The following is a 22,847-nucleotide window of genomic DNA, read 5'->3' on the forward strand; positions in this document are numbered from 1 at the left end:
ACGTATAGCTACGGTTTTAATCGTTGCTAATAAAAAAAATTATTGCAACGGATTTATATTGTACCGTTGCTACAAATATCAATGGCAACAATTTTTGCTGTGGCTACAAATATCTTTAGCAACAACCGTAGCTTAAAGTATTAACAATTCATTTAAATTACCACGGTTTTTTTACATCAATGGCTGCTATAAAAATCTTATAGCAACGGTTAGTGTAAAAAACCGATACCATAGAATAATCGTTAAAAAATACAACCATTGCCAAGACTACAACTGTATGGAACTTTTAGCAATGGGTTCATCGAACCGTTGCTAAAAGTGAGTTCCCATTTAAATTTTAAATGAATGCCATTACAAAAAAAAAAAATATTAGTTTCACCTATTCCTATATGATAAAAGGAGTTTTTACAAATAAAACTTATACACATTTACACAAAATGTCCATAGTAGTCTTTGTTCACTATACTCATTTAATAATTTTTTTTTCATAAAAAAAAAGAAAATTGACAAAATTATCCTCATCGCATCTGAACAATTGCTTATATGCACGTGCATCATACTCAAGACCTTCGCTTTGGATCATAAACTTTGGTCTGTCAAGTTCAACAAAAATGAATACATAAGGATCGATGTCAATAATTAAGTATATAAATTAATGTAAGTTTTATATGCATTATACACTTACCATTGATTTAACCCATGCAATGTGAGATCCAAGTGCATCTCCAAGAACTACCATATTAACACATTTCTTTAATAAAACTAAGTCATTAATCATTATTGATTTTAAGGATATCTCATACCATTTATGACCAAGTGCTTTATCACCCACCACCTTTTTAGGATCTTTACTAACAAGTATATCTCTAGCCACCTCTTTTTTATCATATCCTGGGTAAAGGAGGTTCACATGTTTTAATGCATGCACATTAAATCATTTTAGGATTATAATCATATTTTTAAAAGAAATAACATTTATTATATCATACTAAGAATATACTACAAAAAAAATATTTCTAGCGGCAGTTTTTGAATCGGCTATTTGGCGACCACCGCTAGAAACATTGATCTTTAGTGGCAGTCAATTAAAACTACCACTAAAGACTAAGCAATTGCTGCTACACAAGTGACGTGGGCTGAGGAGGTTTTCCACTTTTCCTCCACGCCTCTTCCTCTTCCCGCCCTCTCCGTCTCTCTCCTCTCCCAATCGACTCTCTCTTAGTCATCTCTCTCTCTATTTTTGTATTCAATTTGAGCCTATTGTGATGATTAATATTAAATTCTTCACACTAGAAGTGACTTTGCATTTAGACAATCAGGTCTCCTCTCCTCTCCTAATCTCTCTCTCTATCCCAATAGTCTAGATGTAGTAGCGGTTCAAATGGGACAATAATGAGAACAAGGTCTTTCCCCTTGAATTGGGCACCTTTGAAACTTTCACAATTAGTTCACAATCCTGTAAGCAAATAAAAATCTCACTAAGAATGCAGTTTTGAAATGAGAGCATCTAACCAAAGCCTATATTGGTTGGCAGAAATTTGTCAATACGTCTCAAGAATTATTAGTAACATGAACGAACATAGGCGATCAGGACACCTAGAAATCTAAGCAATATTCAACAAAAAACAAGATCCACGCATACAGAATCCTCTAATCAGAACTGTCATGCAACCAAGCTGCAAAATCCCACATACAGATTGGATAATAGAAAAGAGGGCCTTGGAGTATGAAGATGTACATAAGTTCAGCTCAGAATTTAAAAAGAAAAAAAAAAAAAAAAAAAAAAAAAAACATCAGCTAGATAGCTTGTCTTTCACAGATAAAAAGAAAAGGAAATAGAGGTAAGGAATCAATCTTACAGCTGGGCTCCAATTTATGTGTTCTATAGACGGAATTCTAACAAGCTGAAAAGCACAAACGTGTTTACCAACAATGGTTCAAACTATGGAGTATAAACAAAAAGCAACCAGAAATTTAAGAAGGAAAACTAGATAACTTAGAGAAGAATTAAAGAAGAGAAAGAGCTCTTGTATCAATTATACCCGCTGAATCAACAGTGGAACATTTGAAGAAATGGATGAAAAAGATGAATTTTTTGGTTCGTTTAACACTGGTACAATCAACAACAACCGGTAGAAAGAAGAAACTCAATGACTTATATAGATTTGAAATTAGCAATAGAGGCACAGCAAAGTAGCATCTAGTCAACAGGTAAAATACCTTATATAGAAAACAAACACTGGTACAAGATGTAAAGGCACTTCTAGCCATAATACAAACACCAAAATTATTTTCTGAAACATTAGATCCCTTGATTGAAAACCAAGATGTAAAGGAACTGCTAGCAGTTAAAACTGAAAACCAAAACCCGGTGGCAAGACCTATTTGGACCCAACAACCAATACCTGAGATATGTAGAAGAAACTTATGCAACATAGGAATGAAGCTGGCTTGATTAGCTCAACTTCTGATTAGTTGAACAGACAGAGCAAAGGAACTCATAGACTTATGAGTGTTGAGTCTGCTAAGTGCTGACTGCTGATGTTTTGGGTACACCTGTGGTGAAAAAGACTACTAAACATAGTAGTCCTATCATTCATAATCCTAAAAAAAAAAAAAAACAACTAAAAAATGATAATTCACAAATAGGTCAGGAGGATAGGCTATGTTGATCCATAAGATGTATAAAGCGAAATGCAAAGGGTTGAAAATTTTGGGTTATTAGCTTTTAGTGCTGCCTTGCAGATTGAAATTAACATCTGGTATAAGACAACATGCTCATTTTTTGTAGGGACTTCTGTAGAACAAGTTAGACTCAGCAACTGCAGCATAACATATGCAATTTTCAAATATGACTATTGGAATGCAAGGGTGGTAAATATTTGAGGAGAGTCTAACTTGGGTCATCAACTAAGACCATTGATACATGGGTCTAGAAAAAGCTGATTTGTGGAGAGTAAAATAGAATACATATGCTGGATCCGGACCTTTTTTCTTAGGTGTATATGGGTTAAATTGTACATGGGCACATATGCTGAAACTGCATTTGAAAAATACAAAAGCTTTACTAATTTTAGAAAATCCAAAATTAATATCAATGCTTTGCTTGAATTGTCATAAAACTCCTTAAGATTTTGTAATTGGTTTTTATTAAGCTTAGTTTAAAATTTAAGGATGTTTAATTATTATCCGTTTAAGTGATCCTAGATGGATTTATATTAAACCTTTTTCTTCCATTCTGTAATGTCATTTCTTACACTTTTGTTTCAGTAATCTGAGGTACTTCACTTTTTCTTGATCTTAATCATTGTCATTTAAATAATGGTATAGGCTACATGAACATCTAATCGTCTTTCTGTTATTTAACACATTTTTCTGACCTGTTTGCAAATGCAGCAATTGTATGATGAAGCAATCCCTGCTTTCAATGTCATGGGGAAGAAATCTTTCTTTTTGGGGCAAGTTGGAAATGGAGCAAAAACGAAACTAGTTGTAAACATGATAATGGGCAGGTAAACTGGAATTCTCCCCACACAATAGAACTTTGAAATGGAAATACAATTTTAGTTTAACGAACAAAAGCCTATAGATGGACAGTTAAATGAAAGGTGAATATAGTGCCATGCCATTATCAAAAAAAGAAAAAAAAAAGAAAACCATGTTTTTCCCAAGGAACTCTTGTGAGGTCACAAGAAGATGGGCAGCAACAACAAGAGAATCACCTATGCTTTTCTTTTCTTTTTTATTTTTTTTATTGGTAACAATCATAATTTATTTATTTTGAGAAAAGAACCGTGTACAAGAATACTAGAGTAGGAGCTTTTCCAAGCCACCCAAACAAGTCCGAGGCTGACAGGTGACAGCTTGTACCTAGCCCTATTTCTTTAACATTCTACATTTTTATAGAGGGATGCAGTATAAAAGACTCTTTACACTCCTTGTCTAGCTAATGTGGTGGCTAGACTTTGTGCTGATCTTCATACCCAAGTAAACTTGATCCCTATCATTTCTGCCTTTCTTCTCACTTTTTAATAAATTTTGGTACTGTCAAGGTCCTAAACTGTTGTTCTAAACCAACTCATCGCTACTTTGGAATCTCTTTCCACCACAACATTCCTACGATTAATAGAGTTCCCTGGTCTTAATCCTTGGAGAAATGCTAATACTTCTGCTCTTATGAAATCCCAATGTACAATTGACCTTGAGAATAAAGTCATTAGATGTCCTTAGTAGATTCTAAATATCCCCTTGATGTAGGACAGATAGGGGGTCCTACAACTTTCAGATTTGGTGGTGGGCTTTGTGAGGTAGAGAAGGTGATTTGGGTGATTAATGATGAAGAATAGAGATAGAGAAGCAAGTAAATAGCTTGCTGTCCACCAAAGAATGAGCAATATATTAGAAAGAACCAAAGAATGAGAATAATTCTTGCTGCTATTTTGATAATAATGAGAAATTATCATTAAAAAAAAAGAAAGTGTTACATAATACAAGAAACAGAAAAAAAAAAACTATAATTTGATAACCTACAGAAACCAAAATTCACAGAAAACATCCCAACATTTAACCCCCAAATAATTCATCAAACTGCCCTAAAGATAATCTCTTAGACTATCTTTTAATTCATAATGAGATAGAGACCACTCGGCAATCAGGAAGCACGTATCAGCAATCAACTTTCCTTGATTTGGTACATTCATGCTAGTTGCTTTAAGCATTCATTATGATACATGATTGGTTGATGGTTGCTTAACAACCTCTAAGAGTGTCCTATTCATTTGGATTTCTCTCTATGTATATTTCTGTAGAGAACACTGATGTGGGCCCCACAGCAGTGGTCCCCACTGTGTTCGTAGGACAGCATGTGTAGTTATTTGTTTCAGTTATAGTAGTGTCAGTTTGGGTCAGTTTGTTAATTCAGTTGTTATTTATTTCAGTTTTTATTTACTTTATTTATCATGTAAGTACTAAGGGCAGATCTGTCATTTCCATTATGTACTGAACATAACCTATAAATAATAAGAGAGTGGCGGCGGCAGATCTGTTAGAATCTGTCCCTCCTTTCAACCCCTTGTGTTCTCCTGTTTCTCTTATATTCCTCCTCCTTTCTCTCACTTTTCTTCTGTTTTGTAAACCTAAAACCTATTAGGATTCAAGACTGATTACAGTCTTGATCTTCTACTTGGTATCAGAGCCTATCTAGGGCTTCTCATGTGTGTCTAGTCCAGCCGACCACATGAGGACTAGCTAGGGCTGGAAGCTTATGAAGAAGTATTCGGCGGCTGAATCTTGGAGATTACCAGGAGAGGTTCGCAGCAGTTGAGGACTTGTCGTGGCTTGCAGAGAGTTGGTAATCAGGAAGAAGCAGCGAAAGTTAGGGTTCAGGTAACCCTGGAAGGCAGTAAACTGAAATCCACAAGTCTTTTTTTATTTAGTTTCAGAGACTGCAATCAGCCGAGATAGGTTGGACCTATCTAGAAGGAGAGGCCGAACTGTTTTAAGTTTGTTTCTAGGGTTTGACTGTTGGGCCGACCCCCCCCCTCTCAGAGGTGATCAGTTTTAGGGTTTCATATTGACCCTACGACAAGTCCCACTTGTGCGGACTGCTTGGAGAGTGCAGCTAAGCACTTATTTCAGACCTACAGTTGAAACCCTAATTCTACTCTCGCAGCAGTGGGCCCCACAGTAGTGATTTCAGAAAATAACATCTCAGATTGCTCTTCTAGAGGATAAAACCTTGACAGGCTGCCTGGTACTGTGCATGCCGATTGATTTCAGATCAGATTTGAGTTGATTTCTTGCATATACTGTGATAGGCGATTGATTTCAGATCAGATTTGGGTTGGTTTCAGATCAGATTTCAGATCAGATTTGTGTTGGTTTTAGATCAGATTTCAGACCTGCTTGATTTCACTTTGTTTTCTGGTATAGTGGCTCTAACAGTTTGTAGCCACTGATTCTTGATCAAAGATGGAGTTTAAGGGTCAAGGAGAAAGTAGTTTTGGAAACAACAGTTATGGTAGTGTATCTGAAACTGGGTTTCAGATTACAACTATGAGATTTGATGGGTCAAATTACTTGGAGTGGGCTCAATCAGCCATGATGGCTATTGGAGGAAGGGGAAAACTGGGTTACCTCTTGGGAGATGTGAAAGAACCTTCCAAGGAATACCCAACATATACCAAGTGGGTTCAAGAGAACTATTTGGTTATGGCATGGCTGTGTAATTCTATGCAGCCACATATCAGCTGAAATTACTTGTGGGCCAAGACAGCCAAAGAGATATGGGATGTTGTGAAAGAAACCTATTCCCAACCCCTTAATGTTGCCAGAGCCTATGAACTGAAGTGTGAGGTGAACAGCCTTAAACAAGGAGAGAAGCCAGTTTCTGTCTACTTCTCTACCTTGAAATCCTTGTGGCATGAGATTGACCATCTAGAGACCCTTGAGTGGGAGAGTCCCAAAGATGCACAGACTCACAAAATGCAAGTCAAGACGAATAGGGTATTTGAGTTTCTAGCTGGTTTGAATTCAGAATATGACATTGTGCGACAACAAATATTGACAAGAGATAGTGTGACCCTTTCTCAAGCATACTCCCTGGTGCATAGTGAAGAGACCAGGAGGAAAGTCATGATGCAGCCTCAGCCCCCTTTCCCAGCCTTGACAGCTATTAAACCTAAGCCAGGGGGTGATCCAGAAAGGGACCGGAAGAAGGAAGATAAACGCGATTTGGTATGTGAACATTGCAAGAAACCCAAGCACACAAAAGATACTTGTTGGAAGCTACATCCTCACTTGGTCCCAGCAAAACTAAGAAATAAGAAGGGTAATGCTAATATGGCCGTGAACACTGATTCAGCATCCTCATCAAGCACATCCCTAAAGACTTTAGCCGTTGTTCGGGCTGCCCTCATACAGTTGGAAAAGGAAGTTGGGAGTTCAGCTCAGCTATCTCAGTCACCATCAGCTCCTGCCACATTTGCATTTGCACATTCAGGTACTCGAGCCTCAGCTTACCATGCTTCAGCTCCAGGTAATACTGACCACTACTGGGTAATAGATTCAAGTGCATCTGACCATATGACTAGCTTGCCATCACTGTTCACTTCTTATCACTTGTCCTCTGGCCGAGATAGAGTATCCATTGCTGATGGCTCTCTTGTTCCCATTTCAGGCAAGGGGGACATCAAGCTATCAGATACTATCTCTTTATCTTCTGCCTTGCATGTTCCTAAGCTTGATACTAACCTGCTTTCAGTTAGTAGTATTACCAAACACATGAACTGTTCAGTAACCTTTTTCCCTGACCGATGTGTTTTTCAGGACTTGGAGACGAGGAAGGTGATTGGGACTGGTCGTGAGACGAACAGGATCTATCTGCTTGGAGAGAGTTCTCATCGGGAGGAGTCAGTGGATAAGAAGTCTTTTGTTTCCTAGTCTGTGAGTCCGGTTATGCTTTGGCATAATCGATTAGGTCATTTGTCTTTTAAGTCTTTGAAGAGTTTGTTTCCTGCTTTATTTGAGCCTGTTGAGTTATCAAAGTTGAGGTGTGAGAGTTGTGAGTTTGCCAAACATTGTAGAACCTCTTATTCTTTAAGTAATAAAAGGAGTAATTCCTCTTTTGATATTGTGCATACTGATGTTTGGGGGCCATATCATATCTCTTCTATGGGTGGGTACAGATATTTTCTACTGTTTGTTGATGACCATACCCGCTTTTCTTAGGTCTATCTTATGCGTTCTTGGGATGAGGTTCCTGCTCTGACCCAAAACTTCCATCAGATGATTCTCACTCAGTTTGGGGCCAAAATCAAAGTCCTTAGATCTGATAATGCAAAGGAATACTTTGCTCAGCCATTGACCTCCTACCTTCTTAGCCATGGAGTTATTCACCAAAGCACTTGCCCTTATACACCACAGCAGAACGACGTTGCCGAAAGGAAGAATAGGCATATCTTGGAGGTGGCTAGAAGCATTATGTTTACCTCCAATGTACCTATTCGCTTATGGGGTGATGCTATCCTCACGACAGTTTATCTCATTAATCGAGTTCCTTCCCGGGTTCTTGATATGAAAACCCCTCTTTCCCTTCTATACCCTGACGAGGAGTTGTTCATTGTTCCCCTTAAAACCTTTGGTTGTACCTGTTTCGTTCAGCTTCTCGGGCCTCATCATTCCAAGTTTGAATCTAAGGCCTCCAAATGCATTTTCCTCGGTTATGCACAAACTCAAAAGGGTTATTGCTGCTATGATCCAGTTTCAGGGAAAATGTTTGTCTCCATGGATGTCACCTTTGAGGAGACACCCTATTATCATAGGGTTTCTCCTCAGGGGGAGAGCGGTGAGAGTGGGGCTGTTTTGAGTTTCTTTCCTCAGGGGGAGAGCAGTGAGAGTGGAAGTGGGGCTGTTCCTTTACCTATTCCACTGGGTAATGAAGGCTATAGTGGTGAGGGTGGTTAGAGGGAGCAGGAGTTGAGAGTCTATCACAGGCGATGCAGGCAGGTTGATCCTAGTCATCGGCAGTCCCGGCTAGCTCCAGTTCCTTCTGCGGCTCCAAATCCAGAGCCTACTGAGACACCTCCCACTCTTGCCACTTCCCCTCTTGTGGATGACCTTGATCTCCCTATTGCCATTCGCAAAGGGAAACGACATTGCACCACTTCTACAACTCACAGCATCTCACAGTTCTTATCCTATGATCGTTTATCTCCATCTTACCGGTCCTATCTCACTTCCATTGCCGATGTTCCTATTCCAAGAACAGTGCAAGAAGCCTTATCAGTTCCAGAATGGAAAGATGCAGTGCAAGTCGAAATGGATGCCCTGTTGAAGAATAATACTTGGGCACTGGTTGACCCACCAAAAGGAAAGAAACTGGTGGGATGCAGATGGGTGTTCACTGTGAAACATAATGCTGATGGCTCTATTGAAAGGTACAAAGCCCGGCTGGTCGCAAAGGGGTTCACTCAGACTTATGGTATAGACTACTTGGAGACCTTTGCCCCAGTAGCCAAGATGACCACCATCCGAGTTCTGTTATCCCTTGCAGCAAATCATTCTTGGCCCTTGTTCCAGATGGATGTTAAAAATGTCTTTCTGAATGGAGACTTACAGGAAGAGGTCTACATGCAATTGCCTCTTGGATTCTATGATACAAAGACAGGTAAGAAGGTTTGCCGACTGAACAAGGCATTGTATGGTTTGAAGCAGTCACCTAGAGCCTGGTTTGATAGGTTGAGATTAGCCCTTGGAAAGTTTGGTTATGTACAGGCCCAGTCAGATCATACACTATTCATCAAGAGGGTGGAGTCCTCTCTGACACTACTTGCAGTATATGTTGATGATATTGTGGTGACAGGAAATGACAACCATGAGATTGAGTCCCTCAAACAGCTCTTTCATCAAGATTTTGAGGTGAAAGATCTTGGTGCACTACGGTACTTTTTGGGTATTGAGGTTGCTACATCCAAGCAAGGGATTTTTATCTCTCAAAGAAAATATGATCTAGATCTGTTGGCGGAAACTGGAAAGTTGGGTGTCAAGCCTGCTGATACACCCATTGAACAAAATCACAAGATTAGTGCAGAGGGCGGGGAGCCTCTTGAAGACAAAGTTATGTTCCAACGGTTGGTTGGAAAGCTCCTATATCTCTGCCTCACTCGGCCAGATATCAGTTATGCAGTTAGTGTTGTTAGCCAATACATGCACTCCCCTAAAACTTCTCATCTTCTTGCGGCAGAGAGAATATTAGCATACTTGAAGAGATGCCCGGGTAGAGGTATACTGCTCAAGAACAATAATCACATGAGGGTGGAGGTCTATACAGATGCCGATTGGGCTAGGAGTGTTGATGACAGAAGGTCTACCTCTGGATATTGTGCCCTTGTGGGAGGTAACCTTGTCTCTTGGAGGAGTAAGAAGCAGAGTGTTGTTTCCTGCTCCAGTGCTGAAGCAGAATACAGGTCAATGGCTAACGGAGTGGCTGAAATCTTATGGCTGAGGTCACTACTTGAAGAGTTGGGTATTGACTATGAAAAGCCCTTAATGTTGTATTGTGATAATCAGGCAGCTATTAATATAGCCCACAACCCAGTGCAGCATGACAGAACTAAACATATCGAAGTTGATCGACATTTTGTGCAAGAGAGGGTCACATCACAAGAAGTGTGTCTTCCGTATATCACATCTAATATACAGCTCGCGGATATCCTCACCAAGGCTGTACCAAGGAAGAAGTTAGAGACAGACCTATCCAAGTTGGGAATGATAGATATCTACTCCCAACTTGAGGGGGAGTGTAGAGAACACTGATGTGGGCCCCACAGCAGTGGTCCCCACTGTGTTCGTAGGACAGCATGTGTAGTTATTTGTTTCAATTATAGTAGTGTCAGTTTGGGTCAGTTTGTTAATTCAGTTTTTATTTACTTTATTTATCATGTAAGTACTAAGGGCAGATCTGTCATTTCCATTATGTACTGAACATAACCTATAAATAATAAGAGAGTGGCGGTGGCAGATCTGTTAGAATTTGTCCCTCCTTTCAACTCCTTGTGTTCTCCTGTTTCTCTTCTATTCCTCCTCCTTTCTCTCACTTTTCTTCTGTTTTGTAAACCTAAAACCTATTAGGACTCAAGACTGATTACAGTCTTGATCTTCTACTATTTCCATAAACTTAACTTCTCAAAATTTGTATGAAGCAAAAAAAAAAAAAAAAAAACTTCTCAAAATTTGTAATAACCCCTATTTGCTATGTGTCATATACCTTGTGGAGACACCTATTGGGAGGCTATTTAAGTCAAATAACTACCCCTAACCCCATGTACAAGAAAATGGGGAGGTTATTTTAACTTCTCATGTTTTAAAACACTGCCACATGGACAGGTGGTTGGGTCTATAAAAGAGGGACCATTAGAATGAGAGAGGGGGGCTTTTAGAAAGGAGAGTGAAATCATTGAACAACACGAGGATAGAGAAAGTTGAAGGGGTAAACCCATTACAGAGACTGGGTATACATGAGGAGAGAACATGCAAAGTATCAGTATAAGAAGTAATTACAAAAAAGAGAGAGTCAGTTGAATGATTTGAAGCTGTTGCCAAATAGAAGATTTTAGCTGACACATTGTGTATGACTTCATCAGTTTGAGAGGATTTTCCTTCAAAAACTCTGCTATTCCTCTCTATCCAAATAGATCAAATCACAGCTGCAGGGATCACGCCCCCAATAATTTTACCATTAATTGAAAGGTCATCATTCATCAATGTGTTAGCCATTTAAGAAGTCAAGAATGGTGCTAGGGAATACCCAGTTCAGGTGCAGATTGGCAAGCATATGATTCTAATAAGCCTGCTCACTGAGCAGTGTAAGAAAAGATGGATTACTTTTTCCTGATCAGAATTGCACAAGGGGGGCAGTTGGGGGAGGTGACAGGAATACCCCTCCTAATCAGCTTGTCTTTGGTAAGACACATACCAAAAGCTGCTGTCCATACCAAAAATACCACTTTTGAAGGGACTTTTCTTGGCCAAATAACATTTTATGGGAAGGAGGGGATGCCAAAACTAAGGCTCTGCATCACTGATTTGACAAAGAAGGTTCCTTTTCTATCCCAACACCAAATTCTTCTGTCATCCTCTGCTGCAATTGGCTGTAACTGCTACAGCTAAAGTAGCATTTCTTCTAGACTTTTGAGGGGAACGGATTTCTTGTATTTGGGGCAGTAGGATAGCTTAGTATTTCCTTTCTTTTATTCAGGGTACTCCTGTCCAGAATTTATCATAAATAGGGTATTTTTGTAAAACCTTTTATTTACACTAATATAAGTAGTGGGCCGACTGGTTTAGAGGATGAGTGACTTCTAATTTATTCCATAATCAGTTCGACCTAGTGGTATAGGAGAAGTATCTGACTAGAGAGATGCTTTGTCAAAAAGGTGCTAGCTTACCTGACCTGATTTGTCCTCTCTGTAATCAGGAGACTGAATCAGTGAACCATGCTATATATCCAATTTCTTTCTTGCCACCAACAAAATTAATAATATTGATTTCTTTCAAGCAACTAGTTACTTGAATCAGTGAAGCACTAGCAAGCATATTTTTAATATATTTTCCCTAAAGCAATAAGAATTTAAGAATAAGAATCAAAGAATATATATATATATATAGTGAGAGAGAGAGAAAGAGAGAGAGAAGGGGAGAGAGAGCATAGGTTCTCAGAACCTAAGCAGCTTACCTTGGAAATCACTATAGTGTTTTCCTGTAGTGGGTGTCATCACATATAGAAGTATTCACAAGTGAGAAATAGTGTTTCTTCTTGAAACTTTCTTCTGATATAGTTATTCTTCTGTGGGTACAAGAGAAGAACAAGTTCTTTTTCTATTTCTTGTTCAGTTATAGTCACTTAGAGTGGTGTGTGTGGTGTTTCAAGCCCTGCATTTCTGGTTACCAAGGAGGAAAGTGCCAGTGAATGTGGTAGATGAGTTTGGTGGTTTGTGTTAGTTATAGCCAGATTTCAAATGTTGTGTGGTGGTATGCTGAAACAGGTCTGTTAGTGGTGTGAAGTTATTATTTTATCTCATTATTGTTGCTAAAAGTTGGTTTAAAAATTTGAGAGCATCATGGATGCATTTAGAAGTGGTGAGATTAAACCAAGCAGCTTGGTTCAACCTAAATTTTGGACCAAATTAAAACAAAAATCTGAGCCAACCAAATTGAAAAGTTGAAAACATAAGTACAACTGTAAGTTGATGTCTTTTCTCCATGGATCATATACATGTTTTTTGTTGGAACACCCATTAATTCCATTACATCTCCACCTTCTCACTTAACCATGAAACTTACCAAAAAACATCACGTAGGCTTGCCATTAATCCACTATGAGGGCCCGGGAATTCCTGAATGTCCAAACAATTAATATTCTCTTTTAACTCATTCAGTCACTTTTTTACTAGGCAAACTAGGGGATATATAGGGGGTTGGGAGGGTATTAATTTGTTAGAATTTGAATACAATTTGAGTAAGGTGATCTGAATTCCATCCATTTATAATTGGATCAGATATGGGCCCGCCCAAATCCGATTTGGTCCAAATCCAATAATGGATAAATACCTATGCTATATTCTACATAAAATTAACATGTATCTATTAGTAAAGTTAATTTGACTATTTATGTTTACTAAAAAGTCAAAGGTTCAATTCTAGTAGTATAAGTTATTTTCATATCATTTTATTCATAATATACAACTTCACTAATAGATACATGTTAATTTATTTATTTATCAATATTATATAATATTATAATAATTTTGATTTACTTTACTAATAGTATTATTCAATATTTGAATCCTATACAGGCCTGATCCAAATTCATTGGATAAGATTCAATTTGAAAATGAATATTAACAAATCAAATTCAGAACTAGGTATATCTGATTTGAACCAATCCATTTCCAGTGCTAGAAATCAAAGTTAAGATCAAAATACCTGCAAAGGTTTCACCTTTCTGTTGTAGCTCAAAAGACCTTAGGTTGTAAAAAAGCTTTATCCTTAACAATCACCCCTCTTCCAGCAAGATCCCAGTTAAGACCATAAGAAACCCTTGGGCCCTCCCTGTGTAAGAAATGTATTAGCAATAAAGCCAGAGAAACATGACAATTAACTACACAACACAGTCAGATGAAAATTAACTACAACACTCACAACAATAGTTCAACAAATCAAGGACAAACCCCTACCTCAATAACAACTCGAATTTTATCATTTGTGCCATCAGACAAATATGAAAGTGCCCAACATGCATCCGTTAGAACTTCTTCATCATTTGAATGAATTAGGCGCTCTAGAGTTGGGAGTGTAGGCTTTGTCTGCAAAAGGAATTTCAACAATTTAAGAATATAAAAATGCAACCAGAGGAAAAATTGCACATAGTTGCAGCAAGAAAGTCAAACCCCCCACCTACTCAAAAGGTGGTTGTGGCTTGCCCCTGCAAAAATTTGGTAGAGTCCACATGGCATTTCTCAGCATAGAGAGCTTGGCATGTTCATTTAACTGTGCAAGCAGAGAAATCAATGCTCTATGGATTAGAACAAGGTCCCCTCCACGGCTTAGAATAGATGCAATACACTTCTTTGAGCCTCCATTCATAAATCTTGTAAACCGAAACAAAAAAATAATAATAATAATAATTAAAATCAACGTCCAATGCGGGTTCAATAAACATGCCTCAGAATCAAATTGGATAAAAAACAAAAAGAAATGATTAGGAGAGAAATAGACAGCATACCTCCATTCTGAAGAAGAGACAACCTAGCAGGGAGAGAAGGAAAGACGAACCTACTAGTGCGAGTGAGAGAGAGAGAGAAAGAGTTAGCAGGGAGGGATTGGAAGAGTGGTAGTGTGATACACGAAGCGAAGAAACTCTAGCAGGCAGTGAGGCATGGCTTAGGGTTTTGATGCTAAGATGTATTTTGCTTTTGATATTTTGAAGTTGGACCAAAAGAAAGGAGAGCTGAGACAAATCCAAATTTATCATGGACGAGAGAGAGACAGAGACGATAGAGAGATTACCTAACGCCAGCTTCATTGTTGGTGTCGTCTAAGTGAGAGCTCAATGCAAGAAAGAAATAGGGGGAAGAGAGTGAAAGAGAGAAGAGGAGTTTCTCTTAGCTGCCCAGAAATGAACGTTGTTGATGATGAATCCCTTTTTCAGAGAGAGTGAGAATGAGTTCGACAGAAGAGGAAGCGAGAGAGAGAAAAAGAGAGCTGACGCGGGAGCAAGAATGAGCGCAAAAGTTTTAGAACCCGCACGAATTAAATTGCCACGGCTTAATTTTCTCAATATAGGTGTATTTCAACGGTTAAATTAAAAACCTTCTAAATAAATTATATTTAAGCCACGGTTAGGAAACCATGGCCACGTTGAATACAAAAAACGGGAATATTGCCACGGATGGTATATTCCGTTGCTATATATAGTGCTTTTAGCCACGGTATTTTGTCGATTGCCGGAAAAACCGTGGCTAAAAATGGTTTTTCTTGTAGTGATTTTCTAAGTATAGATTACTTTCGAAGTGTCGAGCTGACGAGCTAGGCCTAAGTAAGAATAACCCGATGTTGCTGTACACGGAAGTGAACAAACATTGTAGGGTATATGCCCGCCTTGTCTGCGCATGATCTATTCTTTTATTTACCCATGCTGAAGCGATTGGATTTTTGGTTGTCTTTGCCAAAACGACTAGGTCTTAGGTTGCCTATGCTGAAGCGACTAGGTCATAGGTTGCCCATGCCAAAGAGGCGACTGGGTCTTAGCGCGCCTATGTCGAAGAGGCGACTGGGTCTTAGTGCGCTTATGTCGAAGAGGCGACTAGGACTTATCTGCCCATGCCGAAGAGACGATTAGGTCTAATATCATGCCAAAGTCTTTTGTCAGATCGACACTATAGCCCTTAGGCTCTGGGAATGACTTACGGTCCTCTCTTCAGCTTGACACCCTTCTGACCAGCTCTGTGGTCTTATGAACTTAGTAAATTTTTGGTTGTGTTGGAGTCGCAAACTCATAGATAGTATCTTCTCAAGTTGTCAATGTTCCAAGCTCGAGGTACTTGTTTCCCCTCCATGGTCTCGAGCTCGTATGTGCCATCTCTGAACACTCGTCTCACCCGATATGGACCTTCCTAGTTTGGACCGAGCTTACCTATGCCGGGCTCACGTACCATTACCTTATGGAGCACCAGGTCACCAACTCGAAACTGTCGTTTATTGACCCAGGCATTATAATACCGAGATACCCGCTGCTGGTAGGCCGTAGTCTGGATATAGGCCAAGTCACATACTTCTTCGATCAAGTCCAAGTTGGTCCGAAGCTTGTCGTCGTTCCCCTCTTCGTCGTATGCTTCAAGCCGCAACGTTGGTACTTTGATCTCCGCTCAAACCACGACCTTCGTTCCATATGTGAGGTTGAAGGGTGTTTCACTGGTCATAGTCTTGATGGTCGTCCTGTAGGCCCAAAGGACACTGGGCAACTCGTCCACCCACAACCCTTTAGCTCGCTCTAGGCGAGTTTTCAGTTTACGGAGGATAGCCTTGTTAATCACTTTGGCCTGTCCGTTCACCTGTGGGTGTGCTGCCGAAGTGAAGTTTTGTTGAATCCACATCTCAACACACCAATTTTGGAATTTGATGTATTTGAACTGCTTCTCGTTGTCCGATATCAGCACCTTGGGCAGTCTAAAATGACACACAATGTTCTTCCAGAATAATTTTTGCACATTCCGGGCTGCAATATTTACCTCCACCCACTTTGTGAAGTAGTCCACTACTACAACCAAAAATTTCCTCTGCCCGGTTGTCGGCGGAAATGGACCAAGGATGTCGATCCCCCACTACACGAAGGGCCATGAGCTGGTCAGGTACTTCAGATCGGTAGAAGGTTGATGGAGGATGTTGGCGTGCCTCTAACATTTGTCGCATTTCTTAACGAGCTCGAGTGCGTCTACTTCATGGTAAGTCAATAGTAGCCCTGCCTTAGCGCTTTTTGGGCGAGCACTCTACCCCCCAACTGTCCTCCGCATAGTCCTTCATGGATGTCCCGAAGTACTAGTTCAGCTTCTGAAGGTCGCAAGAGCGTAAAGGACCTCTTATACAATCGTCCGACTACTAGGACGTACTGAGCTGTTTAACGCTCTACCCTCCGAGCTGCATTGCATTCTGCTGGTAGGGTCCTGTGGAGCAGATAATCAACAAGCGAGTCAATCCAGCTCGGTTCTACTTGCAACACGGGAGTGACTTCTTCTCCCCCCCACCCCGCCCAAGAATGTTGGGCCAAGGCAGGTCTTCTATATATACAGTTCGCAGTGTGTTGTCGCTAGTACTTGTCAATCGTGACAGGGCATTGGCCTTAGTGTTCTCAGACCTCGGTATCTGCCTAATGAAGCAAGAACAAAAGTCTAGTAGGATTTCTCTGACTTTGGCCAGGTAGGCTTCCATGGTTGAGTTGCAAGCTTCGTAGTTGTCGTTGATTTGGTTTACTACCAGCTGCGAGTCACTGCACACGACGAGGTGTTTTACACCCATCTCCTTCGCTAGGTTTAGCCCGGCAATTAGTGCACATACTCCTCCGTTGATTTGGTTTACTACTGCTGGCAGGTCGCGTACTCCAGCTTCACCTCGCTTGAGCTGTATAGTATCAGTCTAGCACCACTTCCTCATTGGTTAGACGATGTCGGTCCTACCCTGACCGAGACCGGTGCCACGCTGATTGACGCTTCCAACACGTTAGGGGCTTAATCGGTTCAGGGGCCAGTGTGTTGAACGTACATTCTGCTACGAAATCCGCCAAGACTTGGGCTTTGACTGTTGGATGTGGCTCAAACCGGATATCATACTTGCTCAGCTCAATGGACCACTTCATCAATCTCCTTAATACCTTGAGCTTAAGCAAAATGTGCCTCAGAGGTCTGTTGGTAAGGACGACAATGGTGTGGGCTTGGATGTACGGGCGTAGTTTTTGAGCTACTACTACTACCGCGTACGCCAGCTTCTCGATGTCTGGATATCTAGCTTTCGCGTCCCGCAAAACTTTACTTACATAGTAGACTGGTCATTGGACCCGGTCTACTTCTCTGATTAGTACTGAGCTGACAACCTCATCACTAGCGAAGAGGTACAACTTCAATTCATCTCCTTCCTCTGGTCAAGTTAAAATCGGGGCAGTACTCAGGTACCTTTTCAGCTCATTAAACGTGAGCTAGCACTCTTCGGTCCATGCAAAGTCTTCATTCTTTTTTATCACCTTAAAGAAAGGTAGGCACCGACCCGCCAATTTAGACATAAACCGGTTTAGGGCAGCTACCCAGCTAGTTAGCCTTTGGACTTCCTTTATCTTTCAAGGCGGTCTCATATCTAATATGACCTTAATTTTATCAGGATTGGCTTCGATACCACGTCGGTTCACTATGTAACTGAGGAACTTGCCCGACGTGACCCCAAAGACGCACTTGTTCGGGTTAAGTTTCGTGTTAAATTTCCTTAGAATTTGAAAAACCATATTTAATTCATCAATTAAAGAGTTGGAAAACTAGGCCTTCACGACCATGTCGTTAACATAAGACTCAATTTTATTGCCAATCAAATGTTCAAAAATTTTATTTACAAGTCGTTGAAAAGTTGTTCTAGCATTTTTCAAACCAAAGGGCATGACTTTATAACAGTACAGCCCGAGCTCAGTTACAAAGGTAGTCTTATCTTGATTAGCTATGTCCATCCTAATCTGGTTGTAGCCGAAGTAGGCATCCATGAAGCTCAGCAACTCGTGCCCCGAGGTCGCGTCTACCAGGCGGTCTATTTTGAGAAGGGGGAAGTAGTCCTTTAGGCAGGCTCTGTTCAGGTCGGTGTTGTCGACGCACATGCACCACTTTCCATTGGCCTTCTTCACCAACACGGGGTTTGCGACCTAGCTCGGGTAATGGACCTCCTTGACAAATTCTGTGGCGAGGAGCTTCTCGACCTCCTCATCGACTACCCTCCATCGCTCTGGGGCGAGGTTGCGTTTTCTTTGTCTAATTGGCCTGACTAAAGGGTCCACATTTAACTTGTGAGTAATCACACCAGGGTCGATGTTGGGCACTTGTACTGCAGACCAGGCAAAAACATCTAAATTATTAAGTAGGAAATTTACTAGTGTACGAAGTGATTCGCTTATCCGGGCATTTCTTCCACTAGTTTCGCCTTTCCTTTTAGGGCAACCACGTAGTACTTGCGGGACTCGAGCTGATCGCCTCATGCAACCCCTACTCCATAATCCGTCGGGAACTTCATTACCAAATAGTATGTTGATACTATTGCACGTAAGACGTGCGTGATGGGCCGACCTATGATCGCGTTGTAGGGGAACGGAGTCACGACCACCAGAAGGTATGCTCAAATCGCACTATGTTTGGCCATGTTCTTGCCTCTACTAGTACTGTGACTCGGCCAAGAGGTCTGACTTCCTCACCGTTGAACCCCACCAGGGGCGCATTTGTCGGTTTCAAGTTGCTTTTCTACAACTGTAATCTGTTGAAGGTCCCTTTGAATAGGATGTAGGCCGAACTGCCTAAGTCCACCAAGATCTGCTTCACTTCGAAGTCATTGATGATGAGCTTCACAATGAGGGCATCGTCATGAGGATACTGTATCCCACGCGCATCATCCTCGGTGAAGTAAATGGGCTCTTCTACCTGAGGTCGCTTTGGTAGGTTTTCTGCTTCATGTTCCAGTTCACTGACTGAGGTCTTCCCTGTTGTTGTAGTGCACCCTGCTATAATGGATCCACCAGCGGTCATGTTGATCACCTTGCATATCGATCTCTCTTCAGGTAGCTACCAAGGTGGCTGCTCGTTCTGTCTGCTTGACTCTGGGGTGTCTCTCCTATGATCTCCCTGTCGGTCTCCCCGCCCTTTCTCCTCGCACAAAAATATAGCTCTTCAGGTATCCGCGGTGAATGAGATCCTCGATCTCGTCACGGAGGTTCTGGTAATTCTCTATATTGTGACCATGGTCCCGATGAAAGTGACAATAAACATTCGGGTTCCTGGTCATTGGGTCTCCCCGTAGCCTAGGTGGCCACTTGACAAAGGAGGAGTCCTTAATTGCCATTAGGATCTCTCATTGCTTCGCGTTGAGGGGAGTATAGTTGGTTCTCTCTACAGGGGGGTCCTGGATCGCCGACCCGACCTGTAGCTTCGGGAGAGGGACTTACTCCTTGAGCAAGGTGACTTCTTCTCCTTGGTGACTTGCTCTTCTTTCTTTTGTGTTTGTCGCTGCTCGTACCTTCCTTCCATCTGCACCACGTTTAGAAGGCTTTCCTATGACTTCAGGCACTTCTTACTAGTGATGAAGTGGGTCGTGAACATGTCTACAAACTGTGCCCAACTCTTGATGGAGCCTGGCGCGAGGTTCCTGTACCAAGTTCGGACTAAGCCCTTGAAGGTGGTGGAGAAAGCCACACACATACATGCTTCGTCTGCCCCGATGAGATGCATCTGAGACTGGAACTGTCTACATGATCGTTGGGATTGTAAGATCCATCGTACTTGTCCAACAGAGGTACCTTGAAATCCTTTGGCATTGGGACCACCAGTAGCTCAGGTGACAAGGGGGATGGCCGACTCAACAAAGCTGGGGCCGTTCGCGTAGCTACCAAGCTTACCTCTTCTCTTTCCTTGCTCTGCTCCAACGGCTGACTGTTCTTTGTCGGCGGGTTGTTCCTAGTTGAGGAACGGTGAGTCTTGCGACACCGCTGCTGCTGCTTCTTTGTTGGCTCGGCATTGGTACTGCTGACTTCCGTATGATCAAGCACTTCAATTCTAGTTTGCTCTCGCTCCCAAACACTGTTGCGAAGTGGATCAGGGTTCCTTCCTACTACTTCCTCTTGGTTCTGAGACCGGCATTGGCTGTTGTGGGCCACAGAGGGGTCTTGTCTTGAGCCTACGCCTTGGGCCCCGAGCTGATGATCATCACGTCATGACCCGTTGTTCTCCGGCTGCGAATGTTGCTGCTGATTGACCCTCTTGGGCTGGTTGACTTCGGGCCTATCTTTGGGGTTCCCCCTTTGAGAGACTGGGGGAGAGTGTTGTCCGTCTGTCCTGCCCCGAGGTGGGGTCCGACCCCTGGGAGGGACCGATACCTGCGAGGTCCCCTCACCCCGATGGGGAGATCGACAGACATTCTGATGGGCCTTATGCTGGTTTTGGTTTTGAGTTTGTCCTTGGTACTGACTTGTTTGTTGCAGTGGAATCTGCTGTTGGCTTGGCTGTAGTGGTGGAAACTGTTGTTGGTATTGTTGGCAGAAATAATACTATTGAAATTGCTGGAACTGGTGGATCTACTACATCCAGATCTGCATCGTCCTGATGCTCTAAACAAGGTCATCGAACTGAGAATGCCTGACCCCATGAGGAATCACCGAAGGCTCCGAAAAAGTGGTGTTCACTTGGGGAAGCGGGACATTCACCTGCTGGGTTGTCTGTGGCACTAACAGAGAGGGGATCCCCGAAGTAGTGAGGGGGATGGTAAACTGTCCTTACCGGTGTTGTTGGAAGATGCCATTGAGACTGAATGAGGTGGTTGATGAGATGTAGTGCTGACTTTTCGATCGGTTCCCACAAACGGCACCAATTGATTGTGCGTGATCTAGAAGCTCCTAGCTGGAAGAAGACCTAGACCTTAGCCGCGTAGCGAGCTGGACCAAGTTGCAAGACGAAGGATCATAGAACCCGAGGTGGCTAACCCGACGAGGTTACTCCGATGCTTAAGTTAGTATTGAGTTGTGCGAGCTAAAAGCTAGTAAGCTAGTAGGCTAGTGAGCAAGTAATCGCACGTATAGTTGGACTGTCGTGGATCTCACGAAACGGATCCGGGATCCTCAACCCATGTAGTAGGGATCCGTTCCGCTTTAGGAGGAGAGTAACATATCAGTTAATGAGGTTTATCATTTCCCTCCAATTCGAGTGGGAGAGGATAAGGCCTACAGTTACGTGGCGTGATCCCAGGTGGTTCAAGATTTGTTGAGAAGGTTCTAGAATCAATTTTGTAGCACTTCGGTACACGGGTACCGAAGTGATTTTGGTTCTGAGGTGACCAAGCACCCGAGCTCCCCAATTTGCTAACATGACACTTCGCGCTGAATTGTCATCCTACTGGCAGGTCGGGTCCACATGTCCTTCAGTCGTACCAAATCACCCTTCATCATCGTTATTATTACTATGCTTAATTGATGACTACCAACCCCCTTGCATCTCATGCTATTACCTTACCTATTGATTTGTTTGTAGTTGTAGGTTTGTCAATTCAATTGTTTGGTTTCATCAATCATTTATCTTGGTTAGCTGCTGAACCTTATTGATTAAGCCTTTAATCTTTGGTTGTGTATCATCTGTTGAAAATCTGTGAATTCGAATTGAATTCTAATACAATCATATTTTTTAGATCTCCACCCAATTCACCCCACCATTTAGGTAATTCTCGGACACCTTTTTTTTTCTTATTTTTCCATTTCCTACGTGAAAGAGAGTTCCTAAATTAGTAGGTGGGTAAATCCTAAGAATGAAAACTGCACCTAAGTTGTTGGTGAAAAATTCTAAATTAGTGGGTGGGAAAGGGAGTTTCCTAACAAAAGGGAAAGGGGTCTATCGAGGTGGTAACTTGAGAGAGCTTGAAAAGGTATAAAGAAGAGGGGCTAAGAGCATTGTTAGAAAATCGGACTGGACTGGCATGGGTGGTCAAACTGGTTTAACCATGACCTCTCTCTTTGATCGGTTCGATCATACATTGAAACCGTAATTCATGAAAAACTAGCTGACCATTTAACCAAAAATCCGGTGAATCGGTCTTAGTTTTATATAATCACACGCGTCATTAACATGTATAGAAACTTCAAAATGTTAATAACAAGGTTGAACCTAAGACTTCTTGTTTATTATTACTTTAATACACGACATGCAATTGTAATAATATTTATAGAATATATGATTAAGTATTTATATCACCTATATATGTATATTCCATCATCACAGTTCATCTTTCGGTTTGATCGTGGTTGAACATCTGTCCCGTGAACCTTTCCCTTTTTTGGTTTTATGTCCGGTTCAGTTCGCTAGGAGTTCTGAGGTAAAAGATTAATGTTGTTAATGTGTGTATAAGTATATAAACATGTATTATATTAACAAAATAATGTATGTATATTCTACACAAAATATGTGTATATAAGTATTATTTTATATTTAATTTGTATTTTTATTTATAAAAAATGATAAAATTGGGATTCAATGCCAAAAAAGCTCTTTTGGCAAAAATAGTGGGACAAAGTGCCT

The 22,847-nt window shown here is 41.3% G+C and overlaps 1 long non-coding RNA gene across 9 annotated transcripts; it reads right to left on the bottom strand.

Annotated features, from left to right (window-relative positions):
* Positions 1-357: 357 nt before the first annotated feature.
* LOC104605261 (uncharacterized) lies at positions 358-14,797 on the bottom strand. Of its 9 annotated transcripts, none has more exons than XR_016077532.1 (6): positions 14,566-14,797; positions 14,282-14,331; positions 13,954-14,046; positions 13,734-13,862; positions 13,483-13,608; positions 358-593 (listed from the first exon to the last, which is right to left on the bottom strand). It is a non-coding gene; the product is annotated as an uncharacterized LOC104605261 (long non-coding RNA). The 9 variants fall into 9 exon arrangements; XR_002023114.2 differs by having other exon boundaries at positions 13,954-14,146; XR_016077523.1 differs by having other exon boundaries at positions 14,282-14,334.
* Between the last annotated feature and the right edge of the window lie 8,050 nt (positions 14,798-22,847).

The sequence above is a fragment of the Nelumbo nucifera genome, chromosome 1 (genome assembly GCF_055504915.1).
Source record: "Nelumbo nucifera cultivar China Antique chromosome 1, China Antique-T2T, whole genome shotgun sequence".
In the NCBI taxonomy this organism is placed as follows: domain Eukaryota; kingdom Viridiplantae; phylum Streptophyta; class Magnoliopsida; order Proteales; family Nelumbonaceae; genus Nelumbo; species Nelumbo nucifera.